This window comes from Trachypithecus francoisi, unplaced genomic scaffold, assembly GCF_009764315.1.
Source record: "Trachypithecus francoisi isolate TF-2019V2 unplaced genomic scaffold, Tfra_2.0 Lachesis_group8, whole genome shotgun sequence".
In the NCBI taxonomy this organism is placed as follows: Eukaryota; Metazoa; Chordata; class Mammalia; order Primates; family Cercopithecidae; genus Trachypithecus; species Trachypithecus francoisi.
The window spans coordinates 37404850-37430848 of record NW_022681473.1 but is presented as its reverse complement, the minus strand read 5'-3'; positions in this window follow the sequence as shown (position 1 = coordinate 37430848).

The window sequence follows — 25999 nt, the reverse complement described above, 5'->3', positions numbered from 1 at the left end:
CAGGGCCATCAGATGCCTTTTAGTAAAAGAGGTCTAGAGCCTTGCAGAAGAGCTTCCCACCCCGTGCAGAGAATGTGTTGCCTGTTCTTTGCTTTCTAAAAACTCTTGCCTATTACCACTCTGTGATTAATTCTGTACTAGGCTGTCTAGAGCTTTCATATTTGGGATCATTTTATTACCCTCTCTCAAATAAGTTGATGGGTTCATTATGTCACAAATATCAAATATCTTATCTTACATGCAAATGTAAATCCAATGCACCCTCAACTCCAGGTCTGAGTATTTTTTCTACCACACAAAGTTTTTTGCAAAAATTTAGAAAATTGATAGCATTAAATGGTTACCTGAGAAAAGTAAATCCTTCACTTTAAACAACTAGAAAAATAAAACTTAAATAAACCCAAACAAGCAGACATAAGAATATAACAAAGACAAGAGTGGAGAGCAATGAAATTAAAACCAGAAAAACAATGGAAAAAAAAAATCGATAAAAACAAAAGCTGATTTTTTGACATTAATGACATTAGCAAAACTGACCAAAAAAAGAGATAAGCCATGAATTACCAATGTCAAGAATGAAAGAGAGGGTACCACTATCCCATAAACATTAAACAGATAATGAGGGAATACTAAGAACAACTCTATAGGCATAGATTTGAAAACCTAGAAGAAATTAAATTTAAGTTATATTAATTAAACTTAACTTTCAGTTAAAAGTTTCCAAAAAAGCAACCTTCTAACTCAGATGGTTGCACTGGCAAATTCTACCGATTATTTGTGGAAAATTAATACCAATTCCATATAATCTCTTCCAGAAATAAGAAGAGATGACAACGCTCTCAATTTATGAGGCCAGCATTACCCTGATGCAAAAGACAGCGTAAGAAAAACAATCTTACCTCATTAACATAAATGCAAAAATCTTCAGTAAAATATTAACAAACTGAATCCTTAAACATAGAAACAATAATATACCATGACCAAATAGAGATTGTAGTGGGAATATAAGACTGGTTCAATACTGGAAAATTTTTCATTGTAGTCCACCATATTAACAGTCTAAAGAAAAAAAATCACATGATCTTATCAATTGTTGCAGGAAAAGTATTTGACAAAATTCAACATTCATTCATGATAAAGACTCTCTGCAAACTAGAAATAGAAACTTTCTCAACCTGATAAAAGGCATATACAAAAACTAACATCATTCTTAATGGTGAAAGACTGAATGCTTTTTCCCTCAATTTAAGAGTAAGGCAAGGATATTGATACTTTTTGTTTCTCTGTCCCCACCTAGATCTCACCTTGAATTGTAGTTCCCATAATCCCCATGTGTCACGGGAGGGACCCAGTGGGGGGTAATTTAATCATGGAGGTGGTTACCCTCATGTTGTCCTTGTGATAGTGAGTGAGTTCTCATGAGATCTGATGGTTTTATTTGGCGATTTTTTCCGTTTTGCTCAGCACTTCTCCTTCCTGCCATCGTGTGAAGAAGGATGGGTTTGCTTCCCCTTCTGCCATGATTGTAAGTTTCGTGAGGCCTCCTCAGCCCTGCGGAACTGTGAGTCAATTAAACCTCTTTCCTTTATAAATTACCCAGTCTTGGGTATGTTTTTATTAGCAGCATGAGAACGGACTAATACAGATATCTACTCCTATCATTCAACAAATATTTTACTGGGTGCCCTTTCCAGTTAATAAGGTTAAGAAATTAAATAAAAGGCAGGCAGATTTTCAGATGACTTGATTGTCTATGCCGAAAATTTCAAGGAATTCATAAGCAAATTCCAAGTACTAAAACGTGAGTTTAATGAGATTACGGGGTACAAGGTTCAACACACAAGAATCGAATGTATTTCTTTATACTAGCAATGAATAATTGGCAACTAAACATTTAAAAAAAAATTTACATTAGCTCCAAAAAATGAAACATATAGGTACAAGTGTAACAAAGCTTGAACAGGGTCTGTATGCTGAAAATTACAAAATCTTAGTAAAATAAAGCAAAAAAGACCTAAATAAATGGAGAGATATACTATTTTATGGATTGAAAGAATTAACATAGAAAAAATGTAATTTGACTGGGCGCGGTGGCTCATGCCTATAATCCCAGCACTTTGGGAGGCCGAGGTGGGTGTATCACCTGAGGTCGGGAGTTCGAGACCAGCCTGACCAACATGGAGAAACCCTGTCTCTACTAAAAATACAAAATTAGCCAGGCATGGTGGCTCATGACTGTAATCCCAGCTAGGTAGGCTGAGGCAGGAGAATCACTTGAACCCAGGAGGCAGAGGTTTCAGTGAGCTGAGATCGTGCCATTGCACTCCATCCTGGACAACAAGAGTGAAACTTGGTCTCAAAAAAAAAAAAGAAAGAAAGAAAAGAAAGATGTCACTCTGCCCAAATTGATCTATAGATTTAATGTAATTCCAAGCAAACCTCAGGAGTATTTTTACAGATCCAGACAAGCTGATTCTAAAATTTATGTGGAAAGTCAAGGGAACTGTAATAACCAAAACAATTTTGAAACAGAGTAGTAAAGTTGGAGAAATCACACTATCAGATTTTAAGATTTAATATAAAGCTGTAGCAATCAATTCAGTGTGATATTGACAAAAGGATAGACACATAGATCAATGGAACAGAGAAGCCAGAAACAGACCCACACAAATATATTCTAGTTACTTTTCATAAAGTTGCAAAAGTAATTTCATAAAGGAATGATAGCCATTCAACAAATGGTGTTGGAACAGCCAGACAACCACGTGCAAAAAAATGAACCTTCATCTTAATTTCAAATCTTACATAAGAATTAACTAAAAGATTTACATGTAAAATACAAAATTATAAAAATTTAAAGGAAAAAGTCGAGAAAAACTGACCTGGAGTTAGACAAAGAGTTATTAGACATGATACCAAGAACACAATCATGAAAGAAAAGATTTATGTATTGGATTTCAACAAAATGAAAATTTTTTGCTCTATCAAAGACACTGTATAAGAATGAAAAGACATGCTACAGACTGGGATAAAATATTTGCAAATCACATATCCAATAAAGGACTTGTATCTGGGACACAAAAAAACTCTCATAACCATAAGAAAAGAAAATACGCACATTAAAGAAAGTACTGCGTTCATCAGCTAGAAGTCTCAACATAGTAAAGATTCAGTTCTCCTCAAATTGATTGATAGATTCAACTCAAATCGAAATCCCAACAGTACTTTTTGTAGGCATATAAAGCTGATTCTAGAATTTATATGAAAAGACCATATAGCATAGGGACAATAGTTAAAAATACTGTATTGTATACTTGCAATCTGCTAAGAAGATAGATCTTAAATCTCCTCACTATACACATACACAAATAGTAACTGTAGAGGTAATAGATGTGTTAATTATGGGGAATGTGGTAATTATTTTATAATGTATACATATAGCAAAACATCAAGTTGTATACCTTAAATATATGCTTTTTTTTATGTCAGTGATAGTTTAATAAAACTGTTAAAAAATAGAAAATAAAAATAGCTTATGTGAAAGACTAAGGAACTAAAATATCACAAACGATTTGGGCAAAAGGAATGCAAATAAGCAAACAATTAACAAATGTTCATTTGCTATTCAGAAAATGCAAGTTAAAACCACCATGAGGTACCATGGCATGGCTATTAGAATAGCTGAAATAAAAAATTATTGACAAGGGCTGGTAGGGATGTGGAGCAACTGGAACTTGTATACATTGCTGGTAACAAAATGAAAAACAACCACTTTGGATAACAGTTTGGCAGTCTCTTGTAAAACTAAACAAACACTTTCCATATGACCCAGCAATCCCATTTCTAGGTACTTGTCGTAAATAAATGAAAACATGTTCACACAAAAACCTGTACATGAATGTTTATAGCAGCTCTATTCATAATCACCCAAAATGGAAATACATAAATGTCCTTCAACAAGTGAATGTATAAACAATCTCTGTTACATTTATCCAACGGAATACTACTCAGCAATAAAAGGAACTATTTGTGCACAAAACAACTTGGATGAATCTGAAAGGTATTACAGTAGTTGGAAGAAGCCAGTTTCATGAGGTTGCATACTGTATAATTAATTCCATTCATATGCCATTCTCTAAAAGACAGAACTGTAATGACAGGGAAAAGATCAGTCATTTCCAGGGATTAGGAATAGAGAAAGGGTATGACTACAAAAGGCATAACAAGAGAATTTGTCTTTTGGTTATATGGAACTCTTCTGTATCATTATTGTGGAGGTAGTTACAGAAACCTATATATGTGTTAAACGCTAAAACTGGACACAAAAAAGTCAGTTATGTTGTATGGTAATCTAAAAATAAAATATTTACTTGAATTTTTGGTGCTGAAGGACTTGATTTGTATCTTAAAATGAGACTTTCCAAAATTTGGTTGCATTTGCTCCCTGGGTTGTCTGTACTCATCTATCACCAGCACAGAGACAGAGAGAGAAAGAGGGAGAAAGAAAGTTGATTAGTTTCTATACTCATACACACTAATGAAGTTGGAAAATCTTTCGGGTGAAATATAATGATTTTGTGGGATGATTTATGCATTAAGGTATATGTGGAATATTTGTTATAGATGTATCTAAAATCCAGGTAAGGATGGGGAATTCTATTTAGAAAATAAGAGATGTAGATGAAAGAGAATACATAGGGTGAGAAAAAAAACTGAGAATGGTACTCAAGGATACTGATATTTGAGGGAAAATGAGAAAAGAAACTCAGAGGAAACGGAAACGAGTGTGGGAGGAGAAACAGAGCATTGAAGAAAAGAAAAAGGCCATGGAGGCTGTAATAGTTCATTCTCACGCTGCTATGAAGAACTGCCCGAGACTGGGTAAACTATGAAGGAAAGAGGTTTAATTGACTCACAGTTCTACAGGGCCGGGGAGGCCTCAGGAAGCTTACAATCATGGCAGAAGGGGAAGCAAACACATCCTTCTTCACAGGCGGCAGGAAGGAGAAGAATGAGAGCCAAGTAATGGGAGATCCCCTTACAAAACCATCAGATCTCCTGAGAACTTACTTTCAGGAGAATACCATGGGGAAGCTGCCCCCATGAATCAATTACCTCCCACCGGGCCCCTCCCACCAGATGAGGGGATTATGGGAACTATAATTCAAGATGAGATTTGAATGGGGACACAGCCAAACCATATCAGAGGCCAAGAAAGTTGGGAAAGAAGAGTCAGCACTCTCCAATGGCATGGAGAAGTTGAGTAAGGTGAGGTTTGAAAAGTCCTCAGTGTGTTTTTCCAATAGAACATCTGTTCTCAACCTTTTTGACACCAAGGACTGGTTTTGTGGAATATAATTTTTCCATGGAGGTGAGGGGAAGGGATGGTTTCGGGATGAAACTGTTCCACCTCAGATCATCATGCATTATTTAGATTCTCAGAAGGAGTGGACAACCTAGATCTCCCACATGTACATTTCACAAGAGTTCACACTTCTATGAGAATCTAATGCCCAGCTGATCTGACAGGAGGAAGAGCTCAGGCAGTAATGCTCGCTGGCCCACTGCTCACCTCATGCTGTGTGTCTCGATTTTTAACAGGCCATGGACCAGTACCTGTCAGTGGCTCAGGGATTGGGGACCCCTGCTCTAGAAGGTCGTTGGTAATGTTGCAAAAACACTTTTAGGGTCGATGTGGGGGTAAGAATCTTAGGGACATAGCTTTAGAAATACATGAGAGGTAAGGAAGTGCCCTTATAAAGCTTTGGCTTACCTGTATTTAGATTCTTGAATAAAGTTTTGGTGGGAAGATTACTCTTATGTCAAATCATTAGGCCAAGCTAAATAAGAATTTTGGTGAAATTTTGCATTTCTGGCAAAACTTAAAGCCAAGTAATAGTGGCCTGTACTTAAACTTTAGACATAATCTTTTTATTTTTTTATTGGGTAGTACTCAAAATTAGTAAGTTCAACACTGGCTAAGCACCTGCAGTGTTGCAGATGGTGAAAAGTATACAAACATGTACAAAAAATAAGAACCAAATTTATTTAACCTAACCTCATTTTAAAGATAAGGAAACTGAGACTCAGGAAGGAAATAACTTGACCAAGGACATGCTTTATCTGCCTCCCTACTCTCCCATTGCCATATTTTGCTGTTTCCCCAATTTTCCCTTTACATAAGCTACTCTCCACCACAAATATAGTACATATGCAGAAGATACTCATAACTACATGGCTAGTCTGTTTCCAAATGTATTCATGTAGTTTGTTGAATCAGAATTTTTTTTATTTTATTTTATTTTTTGAGACAGAGTCTCGCTCTGTCACCCAGGCTGGAGTGCAGTGGTAAGATCTCGGCTCACTGAAACCTCTGCTTCCTGGGTTCAAGCGATCCTCGTGCCTCAGCCTCCTGAGTAGCTGGGATTACAGGCATACACCACCACGCCCAGCTAGTTTTTTTATTTATAGTAGAGACGGGGTTTCACCATGTTGGCCAGGCTGGTCTTGAACCCCTGACCTCAAGTAATTTGCCCACCTTGGCCTCCTAAAGTGTTGGGATTACAGAAATGAGCCACCACACCTGGCCTTGAATCAGATATTTATAAGAAAAGAGATAATACCAACCTAGGCAGTAGCCGGCAACAAATTCAGTGCGCGGAGGGTATGATTGCAAATGGTTGCGTAAAGGAAGAAGAGGTATTAGGAAACAGATTGCCTTTTGAAAACAAAACAAGACCTTTGGCAGGAAAATATTGGGGTAGATAAGTGGATATTAACAGATATTTGACTCTCTCCCTACCTGGGGATTATTCTTCTAGAATTCTTTGCTAAAACTCTAAAGGATTCTTGGTTTGCTCTAATGAGACAGGCAGTTTCTTTACCATGATTCCAGTTAGTGTTTTGAGGGAACATGGAGTAGGACATTATGACTGGAGTTTCCCTCCAAGATGAATTGGAGAGGAAGAGTGGATGGCCTTTAAAGCAAGACTAAGTTTAGAAGCACAGTGAATAAGCATGTTCATGCTCAGGTTCGGTGGGTGAATATCTGCTGAGTTCATTCAGTTACTTATGGGGTGTGTAACCTTAAAAAAGTATATTGACCTCTTTAAGACTCAGTTTTCACCTCTGTAAAATGGGTTCCTTGTGAGTACGAAAGATATGTGATGTACCTAGTGCAGTGCCAGACTTATTAAACAAAATACTTAATATTAGATTTTAATTTTATGATTAATTAGAAATGTGTTTCTATTCTGTAGGAAATGTCCAAAGACACTGCAAGTCAACATTTTCAGACAGAAATAGTTCCTGTCTTTAGTAAATTGATCTTTATGTGGCTTCAGCTGGCATGACTAGGCCCCTCGATGGGAACTGCAAAGATATTTAGAGTTGAATGCAAAGCCTGAGCTCAAATGGGATAAATATGATGAAGCACTACTAAAGATATAAATGGATAGGCACCCTACACCAGGGGGCTGGTGGGTGGGAGTGGAGGCATTATTTGTCAAGTGGCATCAATGTACACAGCTGACTGTGTCTGGGTGAGGAGAGGAGATAGCAGTTACTGTTGCAAAAGGGATCTGGAAACGGACAGCAGCATGAGCAAACTGCTGATCAGGTTTCTTTAGGAGGATGAGGGGATTATAATGTTCTGAGAGATTACTGAAGCTTAGAAAGAGGAAGTAGTAGAATCACATCTTCCTGCCCCTGAGAATTTATGCTGCTGGATACCATGTTTCCAGTGCTTCTTATTTTATCCAATCCTTTACAAATTATTTTAAAATAAAGATGAAAACATAGGTGAAAAAATGTCTAACTTGTTTGTTTATTGTAGATTTACTCTTGGATTCCAAACTAAAGAGGCAATGGCACAGGGGGTGCTGTTTATATTCCTTTCATCAATCATTGCTGCAACTTAGATATTTAGTATACTTATGCCTATACACAGATACATATGGGCAAAAGATATTCTATAAAATTCATTTATGAGGACTCACAGTTGCACCTCTCAGAAAAATTTCTGCTCCAGTCATTAAAAAAAATTTTTATAGGCTTGTAATTCAGTTACCTCTTCCCTGGAAGTAAAATTCCAGGGTAGACCAGAAAACTCACTAACGAGTCCCAGTGGTCTTCAACCTTGGCTGCATGCAAAATCAGCTGTAAACTTAAAAAAAAAAAAACCAAGAAAACAAGAAAGTCTGTGCCTGGCCTGGGTCCCATTCCAGAGCGTTTAAGTTAGACTCTCTAAAAGTAATTGTCTCCAATTTACTCTATAAAAATTTAAGATTTTAAAAAACCAGGCCAGGCACGGTGGCTCATGCCTGTAATCCCAGCACTTTGGGAGGCCGAGGTGGGCAGATCACTTCAGGTCACTAGTTCGAGACCAGCCTGGCCAACATGGTGAAACACCGTCTCTACTAAAAATTCAAAAATCAGCGAGGCGTGGTGGTGCATGCCTGTAATCACAGCTACTTCAGAGACTGAGGCATGGGAATCGCTTGAACCTGGGATGTAGAGGTTGCAGTGAGCTGAGATCCTACGACTGTACTCCAGCCTGGGTGACAGAGTGAGACTCCATCTCAAAAAATAATAATACAAATAAAATCCAAGTTGGCACAATATTTTTAGCTCTTGTAACAAAATTCTTGACTTAATGAATCTTCTGTGAATAACTTTGGGAGTACTAAAACTTTGTAAACTCTGACCCAGCATATCCATCCTGAGAAACAGAGCAGGAGGTAATGGTCATGGATGCATGCAAAAATGTATCAATCTTGAGTCATTACAACAATACTTTTAATAATAAAAATCAGAAGCATTATAAATGTGCAATAAGAGGAGATTTTTCTTTCAATCATGGTACATCCATTTAGTGGACTACTTTCCAGCCATTAAATATAATGTAAGAGAAGAATTTAATGCATATAACATGCATGCAATTCATAAAGAGAAAAGAAGGATATTATTCAAGTATGGTGAGATAGACTTCTTGGGAAAAAATCGATTTGAATAGAAAAAAGATCAAATGAATATATTCCAAAATAGTAATATTTATTATAAAGAAATAGCATGAGAAATATTATTATTATTATTATTATTATTATTTTTTGAGACGGAGTCTTGCTCTGTCGCCGGGGCTGGAGTGCAGTGGCCAGATCTCAGCTCACTGCAAGTTCCGCCTCCCGGGTTTACGCCATTCTCCTGCCTCAGCCTCCGGAGTAGCTGCGACTACAGGCGCCCGCCACCTCGCCCGGCTAGTTTTTTGTATTTTTAGTAGAGACGGGGTTTCACCATGTTAGCCAGGATGGTCTCGATCTCCTGACCTCGTGATCTGCCCGTCTCGGCCTCCCAAAGTGCTGGGATTACAGGCTTGAGCCACCGCGCCCGGCCGAAATATGATGATTTTTATGCTGTTCCTTAGGCCTCATATTATTTTTCAGATTTTCTATACTAAGCATGAATTATTTTTATAAAGAGAACAATGCTATTAAATTAAAAGCAGTTATAGAACTCTAAAGATTTATATTAAAATATTACTCTGTGGAGCTGCCCACTTCATATATTTAAAGTAACTGATGCCATTTTGCATATGCTACCTGTGTGAATAGAGTCCATAAATAAAATAGCCTTATAAAAACACTCTTGATTTTTGTGTGAAAGTAACCATAGGTGAGTCCTTGTTCAATGTATGACTTTGATTTAGGAAGTGGAGTCTGGAACAACTGGCTTAATTTGACAAAGATAGAGGAAGATGAAATTGTATGCTCTGTGATTGGTTTTTGCAGTTGTTCTGAACTAATAGGCTGCTTTCTTCCTTAATGTTTTATAATGAGGAACAGCTGCTATGAGCTGTGCAGGAGGCTTTTTTCCCTCCTCTCAACCCTCCATCTCCTGGAGTTAAATCAATCTCTGTAATTCAAGAATTGGTGAAATAGACAAGGAGGTGGGCTGGCAAATTTATATATTCTGCTATAAAATGTTTAAGTATCATGTGGAAGAACTAGACTGTTGTGACATGGTGGAATAACATTTACATTTTTCTAAAAAATGTCTTTCAACATTTATCGTTAGACCTAGAGAACACAATATTATTATTTAATTGGGCATTCGATGTAAACCACAAAAGTGAGCAGACTCACTTCTCCGTCAAGTTAATTGGAGTTCAGATCAACCAAGAAGCTAAAGATGAGTTCAAGACTATACTGTTTGAAGATATATCATTATCCCTTGTGAAAGAGTAGATGAGGTGTGGTTGATCTTAATAACTTTGTTGACTGAAAGGAGAAAAAAAAAATTAAGTCTCATTCCTTGAGTATATTTCCTAGTAGTTTTGTGTATGTCTTGATGGGTTTGTTCCCAAACTGAACTGAACCAGAAAGCCCCTCTGACACCTCTCTCCAAGGGAAAGACGCACCTAGAAGGAGCTGGGCCTCTGGTGACAGCTGGAGGAGTCACTCTGAAGCCTCACGTCCCACATCACTGTCATCTCTAATAGTGGAGACTGGTTGACCTTCGGAAAGGGAAAAATCGACGACTGAAAATGAGCCTTGGTGAGTGTATTAGGGTTCTCCAGAGAACCAGAACCAATTGGTATATGTGATTATGGAGGCCCAGAAGATCCGTGATCGTTTCTCTGCAAACTGGAGAACCAGAAAAGCCAGTGGTGTAGTTTGGTCCATGTCCGAAGGCCTGAGAACCGGGATGAGGTGGCTGATGCTAGTCCTGGAGTCTGAAGACCTGAGAACCAGGAGCTCTGATGTCAAAGGGCAAGAGAAAATGGATATCCCAGCTAAAGAAGAGGGCAAATTCTTCCTTTCTCCACCTTTTAGTTCTATTTGGGCCCTCAACAGATTGGGAACCCTAATGGGGGTGATTATTCTTACCCTGTGAGGTAAGAATTATTTAAAGTGATTATTCTTACCCTGTCTATCAATTCAAATGCTAATCTCTTCTGGAAACACTCTCACAGACACACCCAGAAATAATGTTTTACAAACTATCTTGGCATCCTTTAGCCCAGTCAAGTTAACACATAAAATTAATCATCACAAGTTCACTAACCCCTTGTCAACTCCGCACTTATGCATATCTCTTTAAACCATACTTAATCTCCCAAGTAAATAAAATAACAAGGTCAAAATCCATGTAACATCATACAACTAACCTGTATGCAATCAAAAATGCACTAATCCCTTCCCTCAAAGAGGAGGTAAAATCCTTGAGTGATGTTTACTCTTCTCCTGGAATCCTGTAACTTAAATACAATGACGTAAAATTAACACTATTTAAATATGGATGTAAAGTCAATACATCTTTTGTTACTATGATAAGGGAATAGGAAAGAATACAAAGATACTTGCTTTACACATACACACATGCACAAATATATTTATAACAGAAGAAGAATATATGCAGGACAATTACAGTTCTCATTTTTGTAACTGGTTACATGGTTGTAGCTGATACTTATAAGGACCTTCTTCTACTGCCATTCTGTATTCTCACTGCTTTCAGCAAGCACCTCAGCTGGTTGTGGGTCTTTACCACAGGATAAAGGTGACCCAAACCTTTATTCCTTAAGGGTCTGGGGCATTCACAGTTTTGCCTGAACTAGGTTGTTGTAGTTCCTATTGACCTTAATCACAGGACATGGCAATACTAAGAAACTCTTTAAGAAATCTGTATTCCACACATAGTCTTCTTTACCTCCATTGTGTAGGAGTAGTTCAATTTCCCCTTGGTAGTTTGGATCAATCACCCCAGCCAACACTGTAACTCCCTTCTTTGCTTGTTGACATAGAGGCATTAGGAGGCCAACATGGTTGGGTGGCAGTCTTAACTTCCAGTTCAATGGAATCATTGTTATATCTCCTGGTGGAAGTATTCTTCCCTCTAGAACTATGACCTCTAAGCCAGTAGAGCATAAAGTCATGGAAACAAGAAGCAAAAATTTTGCCATTGTGTCTCTAGGGGTAATAGTGAATGTTGCCACAACCATTTTCACCCCTTGATTCCTAGACCTGTGATCCTGGCTATGGGAGAAACGGCACCATATATTGGTTGCTGATTCAAAGTATATAGCGCCTTATGGAGGACCTTGCCCAAGCACTGCATCTAACTGGAGCTGTAACTGAGTCTCAAAAGGCCATTCCACCATTTTATCAAGACAGCTGCTTCAGGATGGTAGGGAACAAGGTCAGACCAGTGAATTTCCTGAGTATGGGCCCATTGCTGCAATTCTTTTGCTGTGATCAGAAGTAATGCTATGTAGAATACCATGATGATGGATAAGGCATTTTGTAAATCCATGGACAGTAGTTTTGTGTGCAGGGAAGGAAAATCCATGTGCCGAGCTTTGTGTGCAGGGAAGGAAAATCCATATGCACTGTTGTCTATTCCAGTAAGGACAAAATGCTACTCCTTCCATGGTAGAAGTGGTTCAGTGTAATGAATCTGCCACCAGGTAGCTGGCTAATCACCCTGGAGAACGGTGCCATCCTGGAGGCTCTGTGTTGGTCCCTACTGCTGACACATTAGGCACTTAGCACTGGTCATAACAAGGTCAGCGTAGGTGAGTGGAAGTCCATGTTGTTAAGTTCATTCATGACCTCCATCCCTGCCACCATGTCCACTTTGTTCATGAGCCCACTGTGTGATGACAGAGGTGGCTAGGGAAAGAGGCTGATTAGTATCCACAGAACAGGTCATCCTATTCACTTGACTATTAAAATACCCTTTGGCCAAAGTCACCTTTTGGCGAGCATTCTTGTGGGATACAAATATCTTCATATTTTTTGCTCAAAGAGATCTATCCGTATATCTCTTCCCCAAATTTATTGTCACCAATTTTCTAATTATGTACATTCCAAGTTCCTGACCACCCAGCCAAACCATTGACTATAGTTCTTGAATCAGTATATAATCACATGTCCAGACATTTTTCCTTTTAAGCAAAGTGCACAACCAGGTGCACTGCCTGAAATTCTGCCCACTGGGAGAATATCCCTTCAACACTGCCTTTCAGAGATATCCCAGAGAGATGTTATAGTGCTTCAGCTTTCCACCCTTGGGTAGTGTCTGTATATCACACAGAACCATCTGTAAACCATAGCCAAGTCTTCACTTCCTCTGTCAACTGACTGTAGGGAATTCCCCATGGAGCCATGGGTGCAACTGGAAGAGAGAAGGCAGTAGCAGAAATGAGGACCATGGATCACTTTATGTAACTTCTTTGTGCCTTCAGGGCTTGCTTGGGCCAATTACATGTATACTACTTCCATTTGATGATAGAGTATTGCTGTGTATGCCCAATTTTATGATTTGATGGGTCAGATAATACCCAATTCATGACAGGCAGCTCAGGTTGCATAATAACTTGTTGACTCGTGGTCAAGCATTCAGTTTCTACTAAGGCCCAGTAGCAGGCCCAGAGCTGTCTCTCAAAAGAAGAATCATTACTTGCAGATGATGGCATAGCTTTGCTCTAAAATCCTGAAGCCTTAAACTGCAATTCACCTATGGGAGTTTGCCAAAGGATCTAAACAGCATCCCTGTCTGCCATTGACACCTCAGGTACCATTGGATCTGCTGGATCATATGTCCTAAGTGGCAGAACAGCTTATGTAGCCTCCTGGATCTGTTGCAGAGCCTTTTCCTGTTCTGGGACCTACTCAAAACTAGTAGTGTTTTCTTGAGTCAGTTAGTAAATGGGCCAGAATAACATGCTTAAATAAGAAATGCATTGCCTCCAACATCCACATAGGCCCACTAGCCATTGTGCCTTTTTTTTTTTTGGTTAGAGGCCAGGTACAACAACTTAGACTTCTCCTTAGAAGGGCTACTTCAACATGCCCACACCATAGACCCCTAGAAATTTAACTGAGGTAGATTGCACCTAAATTTTAGTTGGATTTATTTCCCACCCTCTAACACATAAATGATTACCAATCAAATCTAGAGTAGTTGCTACTTTTTGCTCACTAGGTCCAATCATCAATATAATAAGCCAGTATGATGTCTTGTGGAAGGGGAAGGTGATCAAGATCCCTGTGTGCTTGACATTGTCTAAATTATGACATAGAACTGTAGAGTTAATATAACCCTGAGGTAGGAAAATGAAGGTGTATTGCTGGCCTTGCCAGCTGAAAGAAAACTGCTTCTGGTGGGCCTTATTGACAGAAATAGAGAAAAGGGCAACTGCCAGATGATAGCTACATACCAGGTACCAGGGGATGTGTTACTTTGCTCAAGCAATGAAACTAAATCTGGTACAGCAGCTGCAATTGTAGTCACCACTTAGTTAAGCTTACCATAATCCACTGTCATCCTCCAAGCTCCATCTGTCTTCTGCATAGACCAAATGGGAGTGTTGAATGGGAATGTGATGGGAATCACCACCCCTGCATCTTTCAAGTCCTTAATGGTAGTACTAATCTCTTCAGTCCCTCCAGGAATGCAGTATTGCTTTTTATTTACTATTTTTTGAGGTGGAGGTAATTCTAGGAACTGCTTCTCCTTGGCCTTCTTCATCATAGCCCCCAGTCCACAAGTCAAGGAACCAATGTGGGGATTCTGCCAGTGGCTAAGTATGTCATTCCAATTATTTCTTCTGGAACTGTGAAATAACTACAGGATGGTTCTGAGATTGTGAGATGAACTTGAGCTAAAACTTCCATTGATCACCTGACCTATATAAGCCGCTACTCTGAATGAGGGGCTACAGTGACATTTTGGGTTTCCTGGAATCAGTGTCAGTTCAGATCTAGTGTTCAGTAGTCCCCCAAAGGTCTGATTATATCTTTTACCCTGGTGCACAGTTACCCTGCTAAAATTCTGTAGGTCCTTTGGGAGAAAGCTAGGAGAAAGATTCACAGTATAAAATTTCATTTGGGGGCTTCTGGGTCTGTAAACTGGCTCAAGTCTGAAAATTGATTGAGGGGCTCTGACTCTCTGATTTTATGATTCAAGTTAAACTTTCGTTCATTTGACCTAGAACTTTTCTGTTTATACAGATCAAGTAAAAATTTAATAGGCTTCCTATCTATCTATTTCACTTCTAGGAACACCATGATTAACTAGCCCACGCCACAGATCTGTGTGAGTCAGACTATTCTAATTGCTGCTTTGACTCTGCCACCCAACACAGTAACTACGCCCACCTTGCCTTTGGCAGTGGAATGCTGCCACTTGGCCTCACCACTCTGGATCCAATTACTCCCATTGCATTTAGATTTTCCAATTAAGTGGCCATGGTTCCCACTATAAGGTCTGGCGTACAAAGAGTAATCACAGAGTTCTTCAAGAATACTGGAGCTTCCTTTAGTAATTTATTTCTTAAAGTATTGGTAAAAGTGCGTCTTCTAGATCTTCCCAGTGTTGGGGAATATATCATAAATTATAAATCCACTCTTTCTAATCTCCCTAAACCTGTGAATCCCTTCCTCTACATTAAACCTCGGGAGAGCCGACATTTCCAATTTGCTTATAATGGGCCATCTTTTGATTGTGTTTCAAACAACCAATCAACCACATTATTGGAGCCTTAACTCCTAAGCTGTAATATTAAATGCAGAATCTCTGCTTAGTGGGCCCACATCAATAAATTCGACCTGATCCAACATTATGTTCCTTCCTTCGTTATCCCACACCCTTAATTAACGTACATATTCCCTAGATTTCTGCTTGTGTAAATTAGAAAGGTTAGGTAGTTCTTTTGGAATATAACATGCCGCCTCATGGGCCACAGGGCAGGAGAAGATGGATGTCCCAGCTAAAGAAGGAGATAATTTGTCCTGATTCTTCCTTTTTGTTTTATGTGAGCTCTCAATGGAATGGATAATGTCCACCTACATAGGTGAGGGTGATCTTCTTTACCTAGTCTACCAATTCAGATGCTAATCTCTTCTGGAAACACCCTCAGAGATACACCCATAAATAATGTGTTGCCAGCTATCTGGGCATCTCTTACCCCAGTTAAGTTGACAAATAAAGTTAGGAGGTCATCTACTTACTTGTGCCATTTCCCAGATGTTGAAGCTTGCCACAGTTTATCCAAGAATACACGGAGTGGGAAAGGTAGAATTTAGTTTGCTCAGGTAATGTTCTCCCAGTGATTTCCCTCTGGGCGATGAAACTGGGGAGAACTGTAGGGAGGAAGATAATTTCTGCCTCTCAAAACTCACAGGCTGATGGATGGACATCCCATAAAGCATTTACTGTAGAAAAGGAAGAAGTGGCAGAGGAAAGTGCTGGAGAAAAGAAGATAGAAGAACAATGCAAATGCCAAGCCCAGGTGTAAGGTGACCAGGTCTGCCTGGGATGATGGCAGCTTGAATGGTGAGGAAAGACAAAATGTGAGAATGACATATAAGAAGATTTGACCATGTTTGTATAGAGACTACCTTCCTTGGTTCATCCTTAAAAGAGATGAAAATCTTGTAGCACCATTTCTAGCATTTGGTATGTACTCAAGAAACATGAGTTTTACTGACCATAGACTGAACATATAGGCTATTAATGAGAAAATTCCTATGCTTGAAGAAGCCTAACTTGCTAGGCCAATTTTGTATTTTTCCTGGGCTTCCATAGGGTTAGAATTAAAGGCACATTAAAATATGTATTAAAAGGCCAATAGTGGTGGCCCATGCCTGTAGTCCCAACACTTTAGGAGGCTGAGACAGGTGGAACACTTGAGGAGTTTGAGACCAGCCTGGGCAACATGGTGAAACCCTGTCTCTACAAAAAATACAAAAATGAGCCTGGCATAGTGGTGCATGCCTATAGTCCCAGCTACTTGGAGATGAGATGATTGCTTGAGCCTGGAACTCAAGGCTGCAGTGAGCTATGATCACATCACTGCACTCCAGCCTAGGCAACAGAGACCCTGTCGCCCCCCACAAAAAAATGTATTAAAGGTACATTATAATGTGAATGTGTCTGTAGTATACATTAAGTCTTTATGTTTGTAAAGACATGCCATGTTTTTCCTTTTTCTCTCTCAGCATATATACACACATAATACACACTTAAATCTCTGTGTGTGTATGTGTATACATATGTATACACATGGCACATTAGCTTTATCTAGAAATAGATAATATGCATTAAGCTACTGTAAAGTTTATGAACACTTAAAGGCACATTAATTCTATCCAGGTGTATTTCTTTATAATGTACTGCATATCTATTTGTATACTAATACATTATTCTATCATCCAGCATAAATTTCTGGCCCCCCACAGGAAATGACCTTTGTATTTTGTGATCAATGCAAGGACAAAAGATTTTGCATCCTTAAATTATATTCAATACATACTTCGTGAATAAAAATGCCATAACTTAAAATATTGCCTTTGGTATTTGCATAGTACCTTTCATTACTGTTGAACAAAAACTAATCTATGCATTCATTCTGTGGAGATAAGTTGTATAAATGTGATAAGTGAGATATTTTCTTACTCCTTAAAATGATAGTGTAAGGAAATAGAATGATTTTGCCTGGAGATGAGACTACTCAAGGGTATAATATTTCCAGAATGGACACTATGAAGTTGTAGGAAGTTGCTGTATCTCATTTTCAGTGAGGCTACAAGAGAAAATGATTGTAGCAGGAAGTTGTGGTTTAGGCTTTAAAATGCCTTTGCTGTGAGATAACATAGAAGGAATGGGGTTTGTATATTCTTTTTTTGATGTTTCAATAAGGTAACCAGTTCTTTGAGGTTCAGTCAGTCTATTCTACTGCCTATTCTAAGAAGAAATGACGCCTTCCTACCCACAGTGGGTGAGTCTAGGGAAGTAGTTTTATATCACCACAACCCTGATACACCTTTCTTTCCCCCACAGCATGTGCTGACTGGACCAGGGATGGGAATTGTAATGAAGGGAAATCAATTAGAAAACTGGTCAGAGACACCATGTAGCCTGGCATTAAAAATGAACTGCACGTATCCTATTTACTTTTTCAATAAATTACTCTAGAGAAAATGCATTTTAATGATGGGAGCTGAAGTTGAAAGGAAGCCATAAAATAGAGGGGAGTTGTCTCCAGCCATTTGCTTAGAAAAGTAGCAGGGACACACACAAACAAAATAGAAAGAATAAGACATAAGACCTACTATTTGATAACACAACAGGGTGACTATAGTCGATAATTTAATTGTACATTTATAAATAACTGAAAGAGTGTAACTCTAATTTAATTGTATGTTTATAAATAACTAAAAGAGTATAACTGATTGTTCGTAACACAATGGATAAATACTTGAGGGGATGAGTACTGCATTTTCCATGATATGATTATTACGCATTGCATGCCTGTATCAAAGTATCTCATGTACCCCATAAATATATGCATTATATACCCCATAAACCCAATATGTACCCACAAAAATTAAAAATTGAAATGAAAAAAGTAGCAGGTAAAGTGAACAAGCAGAAGAAATTATGACTAGAAAGTGGAGATTGGATAGATGCAAGAGAGAGAAAAATGAGCTAGAGTGCTCACGTGACTAACGAGAGAGCTGCTTTAATTCATGTCTTCCCAGACCTCGTGCCATGCACCCCACCCCCCTTTTTTCTTAAAGAACTTGAGACTCTGTATCAATTAGATGATTTGGACTGCAAGAAATTAAAAAGCCATCTGAAAGCAGTGTAAACTAGGGACATTTATTATCTCACATAACACGAAGTGTGGAGACCAGCACGGTTTTAGGCTGTCTCAACATTTTGGCTAACTTTGGTGCATTCTTGTGAAATTTAGTTGCTTCTCAGCTTTCTCCACGGATGGCTTACATTCAGCTCATTCAACTTTCTTGGGTCTTCCCTCCCCTCCTCTTTTCCTCATTTTTACAAATTTATGCCTTAAAGGAAATAATACTATTATTTTAGTGGGGTTTTGAGGGGAACCAGTGGTAAATACATGTATTTAATCATTTAATCTGCCAACTTTATTGTGAAGTCCCTTGGGTCTCTCTTTTAAGATGAAAGACATTTACTCAAGAAGTTTTCTCACTAAACTTCCCCTCCCATATCATTGGCCAAGAGGGAGCTATATGCTATATGCAAAACACAGAGCCATAAGCCAATCACGGGCAAGGGGAATGAGATCACTTTGACTTGGACACATTGCCATTCACTCTTGGCAATGAGAAGGAGCACCTTCCCTTGAGCACATAGCTGTATGGAGGATGAACAACTACAGAGTGATCTTCAAAATATTGAACAATGGATGGAGAATGGACCGACCAGTCAAAATGGGCATGCTACCCAAACAGAGCAAAGAAAACCCTATACATACCCAAATGAAATGTGGTTCTACCAACAAGGAAGAAGATGGAAAAAGATTCGTGTAAGCTACCAATGGTGGCTGCAAAAGTCTTGGTTTCTAGCACCTAAATAGCAATTGCAGAAAATAAAGTACACAACTGCTTCAGAGGAAGGACCGAGTCACCTCATAAGGACCATTCCAGCCTGTAAATTTTTACCTAGAACAGAATTGTTCCATTTAATGAATATTTGCTTAAAGCAGTCTACCGACCTGAACTGTATATCACTGCAGGGAGCCAGAATACATATAAATTACAGGGTTGTGGGCACTTTCCAATTCTGGCACAACCTTTATATAAAAGGTTACCCTAGTCCTTTAAGAGTGAACTTTTAGAGAAAGGTTCTTCCTCAATGGTATTTGCAACTAATTGTCTTTATCTTACTTGCCAGCTCTTGATTGATGAAGCTGGCTGAAGCATTGGATTGAACAGAACTCTGAGGTTGAGTTGGAGTCAGCTGGAAAGAGCACTATGTTCATTTAGCAATGTGTGTGTGTGTGTGTGTGTGTGTGTGCACGCGCGCGCAGCACTTGAGCCATGTATTTTCTCTTTTCTTTCAAATCAGTTTTATATGGGCTGAGGCTCCATGGAGTCACCTAAGCTGGAGGCTTCCAAATTACAAACTATACCTAAGACAAGGAGACGACCTTTCTTAGTGGGTGACATTCTTAGTCTAGGAAGAGGAGCATTCTTGTGGAAGAGTTCTCAGGGATTTGGGTAACATCAGAGTCAGAAGGAAAAGGAAGTTTTATTGAGTTTCATATTTGAGAAGAAAGCTAGAAGGCAGAAGTCCAAGGGTGTGTCAGTTATTTTAAAAAATAAAACATGAAGAAGAGAAGTATAAAATATTTCTAAAGCTCTGGGATTAACAACACCAAGTTTGCTAGTTTTGTTTCCTGGTGATAATTAGCAGTCAAACAACGTGTGCTTTGGGTCATCAAATATTATTGTGAGTAGGAAGAGCAGCCAGTCTTGAGCAACATGATTTCGAGGGATTGAGTGAGTGATGAAAATTATTGCAGGATAGGAAAGCAAGTTGAATTTCTGGTGCCTACAGTAAAGAGGAAAAGAGAATGTGAAGAACAGGCTGAGAGGAAAGCTCTAGGTTGAGCGACAGAAAGGCCTCTGTGGAGGTTTCCAAATATAGTGCCTTATACTACTCAAAGCCCTTCCTATTATCTTGTATGATTCCCTTACTACTCTCTGGATTGGGTATAGTTGATATTTTTAGCTCTGTTTTTCTGAATAAGTTAATTTTCAGAGAAGGTAAAGTAACCCAAAAGTACAGAGCTAGATGGAAGCTGATCTAGGACCAGAAACGAGTTCTTTCAACTTATAGATCAGGGCTTTTCCTACTATCTCACAAGGCCACTGAGATCTAAAACAGAACTCTCTGATCTAGAGGATATCTAGAAGTATATTAGGCACAGGTCGGGGTATATGGGTGGGGAAGACGGTATTCCAAGTAGAGGAAATAGCACTTGCAAGACCTTGAGGAATGAGAGAGAATGGTGGTTCCTAAGAACACAAAGCAGACCCGTAGGGCAAGAGCAGGAAAAGCAACATGGATATTGGTGTAAGATGAGGCTAAACATGTAGCAGAGGTCAGATTCTGAAGGCTGTGAGGGCTAATATTTTACTTATTTAGCTGGATCTCACACTCACAAGCAGTTTCTTTCCTAAATAGGATCTACACGCATTTCTTTGGACCTTTGCTGACACCAAATGGTACCAGCCTTTGAGCCTCTCAGGTAAGGTGGGAGGTAGGGAAAGGAGGACATAAAATTAGCATAAATACATCAACCTAGTTGCACACCAGTCTTAGTATGAATAAATAACATGTTCTGCATTTTCATATGCTATGACTTTCCAAGTGAATATAGATGTTATGATGAATAAAACTCAAATTCATTTCAATGTACTCCTGACTTCCTGGGAGCTTTTAGCCATTATGCATATAACTCCTCTACCCCTTGCCTCATTGGTCTGTGACATAAAACACAGTTGCAACTCCTTTTGCTCTACAAATTATTGTGGCTTGAAAGTTGGCCCCACTCAAAGTATCATCCAGCTATTTCTGGGTATTTCCATGGGGATGGAATAGATCCCTTGGGCTCTTCCTACCTGAGTTTCTCCACCTCTTCTCCTCTTCTCTGAGTTTCATGCCATTGTCCATGTTCTTTTCTCCTTGTGGTTCACTGCTTTTCTGTGCCTATCTTTGTTCATTCCCACCTCGCATAAACCCTTCACTGCATTTCTTTATTCCCGCTGCTCCTGAACCCCTTGTTACGTTTGTTCATTTCCATTGGTCACGTCAGCATTGCTACTGTTGGGCTCAAAGGCTGAGATAGGTTGCTTTCTACATGGAATGGAACCATGACAGAATCTCCTGAGGTTTGAGGATGGCTCTGTCACTTCACTGAGATTGGCCTCATCCAGCCATCATCTCTGCACTTCTATACCCACAACTGCAGCTGATGTAAGAGGACCAGCATATATGCTTGTGGAAAGCCCAGACTTGCTGTTACTACACTCTTCTAGCCTTCCCAGTTGTACTAGGGCTACTTACTCCCAATGATGGAATTTCTCTGAGGGTTTGATACCTAGGATTTCAGTACAAATGGCCCAACAGAAATAGAGGAAGTCCTTTGTTCCTCTAGTCTGGGGGTCAGCAAACTAACTCAGGGGCCAAATCTACTTGTTTTTATAAAATTTCACTGAAACACAGCAACAACTATTTTATTTATAGATTGTTTATGACTGCTATTATACTATACTGGCAGGGTTGAGGTTATGACAGACATGACTGCAAAGTCAAAAATATTTACTCTCTGGACTTTTACAGAAAAAGATTGTCAGTTCTTTATCTAGTCCATAAAATCATTCAAGGAATGGTTTTAAAAAGAAAAGTGGGTGATATGATCAGATTTATACTTTTCAAAGGTCACTCCAGTTGTAGTGACAAGAGTGAATTCAGGGTGGGAAAATCAAACTGGAGACAGAGACCAGATAAGAGGCTATTCCAGTAATTCAGAGAAGAGGTGATGGTGGCCTGAACCAAAGGAACAATAGTGAAAATGCAGAGAGGTGATGGATTTGAGAACTACTGAGGAGGTAGAAATGATAAAACATGATAGTGGATCAGGCGCTTCATACCTCTTCTCTGACACTCAGCCTCCAGGCTCTAGGTACTACAAGTCTGATCATGGATTTGCTTCTTTGTTTCTGTGGTCTCCCAATTCCTGTCTGGGTCTTCTAACCCCACCAGAGCACTAGAGTTCTATTTTCCTACTTTTGCCTGATTGCTAGGGCTCTGCTGCCTCCTGACTATCTTCTATGAGGCAATTAGGGGAATTCAGTATTAGGATCCATGTCTCTTGTCTTTGTCCACCAATAGAAGATACTGCTAACTTGGACTTGCATTGCCTTCTGATATTTTAGGCAGGAACCTCTGTGAGAGGTTCTGTGATTTCTCTGTCAGGCTGAACTTTCTGCTAGCAGTTGTGTATTCCAGGAAATGAATATAGCTCTAAATCCAACTTCTCACAGTTTGCTTGGTTCTTTTACAGTACTCGAGATAGCTGGGCCAGTTCCAAGGTACTACAAAGGTAAAGAAGAGTAGGTAGGTATCCTGGGGCTTCATTATATTTAAAATGCTAATTCTTTGATTTTTATTCACTTATCTCAACTGATTAATAATTTTTGATGGAATGAGAAAAGATAACTCTGTTTTAGTGTTTCCTCTGAGGTTCTGTCTGTGTTTATTCTATATCCCTATATGCTGATAACTTCCTAGTTTCTGTCCTAGAATCTAGCATATATCTAGCTTCCACTGAATTCCTCCACCCAGATGTTATCAAAACACTTAAAGTTCAATCTGTCTAAAACCTAAAACCTTTATCTTATTGCTCCTTTTCCTTTTCTTCCTCCCATATCCTTTGTACTAATGAATGGCCCCACCAATCAGTCCTGTCACACAAGCAAAAGATGTGGAAGTCATCCTGGAGTTATAAATTTTTCCTATTTCCTTACTCTACAGTCTATCAGGATTCTGTCTCTTAAATACATTTAAAAAATCCTTATCTCTTCTACATTCTTGCTGCCTTTGTTTAGTCTTTTTATGTCTCATAATGACTAGTCATTTCCTGGCTTGTCTCTCTGCCTCTTGTCTTGTTCTGATCTAATCCTTCAAGGACAGGAACCAAATGACCATCATTTTAGTATCCTCAGAACTGAGGATGAGATGGGAACACAGAAGGTCCTTGTTGAATATGCACAAATTTAAATAAAGAGGAAAATCAGGATCACTTGTGTCTTTTCCTTTTGATACTCCTGATCTAAGATCTTCTCTTGTCAGTATCTTCCTTCTGGTTCCTAGAAAATTCCTCCTATGCTATGAAAGACCTCAAATGAGGTTTCTACCAAGACTTTGAGAAGATTTGAAGCTTTTTTAAAATAAAAAGTTTAGCTTTTTCACAGGCACTGTTATGGCTCACTGGGGAGGTGGGAAGGCCTTCTGCTGGGGTGAGAATACAAGTCAGGCTCCTAAATTTTCATAACGGAATGTCAGCCTTGCCACCTGACAGTCTAAAACATATGCCCAAAGCATATGGATCTCTTTTCAATCAACACAACGTCTTCACTTCCTCTAAAGAGCTCAATCTTGGACTGACTGATATTCAGCCCTATCCAAGAAGCTCAGCTAAAAAGAGTGATATTTGAGAGATATTTGGAGCTAATCATTCAGTCTGTAAGTTTGGACTACAAGTTAAAAATTCGTTTGGACTACAGCTCTAATTCCATTAGAAATGTCATCAGTGAATAACATTTAAGTAATGTGCTTTCTGATTTTTTTTCTTTTTTTTTTCGAGACAGAGTGTCACACTGTCACCCAGTCTGGAGTGCAGTAGCACAATCTCGGCTCACTGCAACATCCATCTCCCAGGTTCAAGCGAATCTCCTGCCTCAACCTCCATGTAGCTGGGACTACAGGTGCGCACCACCAGGGCCAGCTCATTTTTGTATTTTTAGTAGAGACAGGGTTTCACAATGTTGGCCAGGATGGTCTTGATCTCTTGACCTCGTGATCTGCCGCCTCAGCTTCCCAAAGTGCTGGGATTACAGGCCTGAGCCACAGGTGCCCAGCCTGTGCTTTCTGATTTTGTGCAAGATTGATAAAAAGATGCTTGCTTCTGAAGAATCACCCCCCTCCCCAAGTATTTGTCCATTGTCTTACTCAATGTGTCTTTGAGAAAAAAATATATTTCTAAAGAAGTAGTATGCTTCTTATATTGGGTAATGAGAACTACTATAGTTCTGTTCAAGACAAAGTTTCAATATCTGAGCTACCCCTCTTCTTCTTTGGATAATAGTAACTGTAGATAAAATAACAAAAGAGAAAATTTAAAAGACAATAACACTTTAAGGAACAAACTAAATATGTCTTTGACTAGAAAAGAACAGAAATGCAAAGCAGTAGGGCTGGAGATGAATGTCTGCTGGGCTGTAGCACTGTAGGCAGGCAGAAATGATTAGGAGTTCAGCACTCACAGGGTGACAGGATCTAAAAGTGCCAAGCAGGTGGCAACCAGACATTGGATCATTGTTTGAAATCAGGGTCTGAGGTGGAGTACCACTCCATAAAAGGAAGCTTAAAACAAAAACAAAAAACTGCTGTCTAATACTACCAGAATATCAAGAAAGGAAGTAAAGATGAAGCTACAGTTTTGAAGCCAGAGCTTCTGTGAAGCTGCCTTCTGGCTCAGTGATGAGTGATAATGTCACAATTATCCCAAGAAGTCAGGAACACCGATATAACAATATAAGATTTATTTCTAATTTGGTATCCTAACAGGGTTGGCTGAAGGCCATTGAAAACCCACCAGAAAGGGAGGAAAGAGAAGGAGGAAGAAAAGCCTAAATAATTGACAAAGCTTCCTGCTACCCAAGACAAACCTGAAAATCTAAATTCCATAATTAATGCAGAAAAAATACTAAAAATAGCCACAAAGATAAATTATTGACATCAATTCCTTCTCAGATGAAGTGAAAATAATTATACAATCTGAAAAATGCTTTATAATAAGACATTTATGATCTTTCACCAATAAGATAAAAAAGAAAAACATTCATAATGTAGACTAAGAAAATATAGAACAAAACCATGCAAAAATGATATGATAACATGCAGATCTAAAAATAGCTTATTAAAAATTTGAGAAATAACATGGCATAAACTTTTGAAAAGGCAAAAGCAAAGAGAGAATTAGTAAATCAAAAAAATAGACCTGAGGCATTGTGAAAAAGCAATTCGGAGAAAGGGAAGGAGGATTGAGGAGGTGAAAGTTAGGTATAGCAGAAGCTCCAGAAGAAGAGAGAAAAGAGTGAAGTAGCAACAGTTGAAGAGACCTTGGCTATGCATTTTTCAGTGTTGAAGACACAAGTCCTCAGATGAAAAATGTAATCCAGGTTCTAAGAAGGATGAATGAAAATAAATGCATACTTAGATACATCTTAGTAAACTTGAAGATAAGGAGAAAATGTTATAAAGTTTTAGTTACGCAAGATGAATAAGTTCTAGAGATCAGGTGTACAACATTGTGCCTATAGTTAACAGTACTGTGTTTTGCACATAAACATTTGTTCAGAGAGTAGATCTCATGCTATGTTCTTACCAC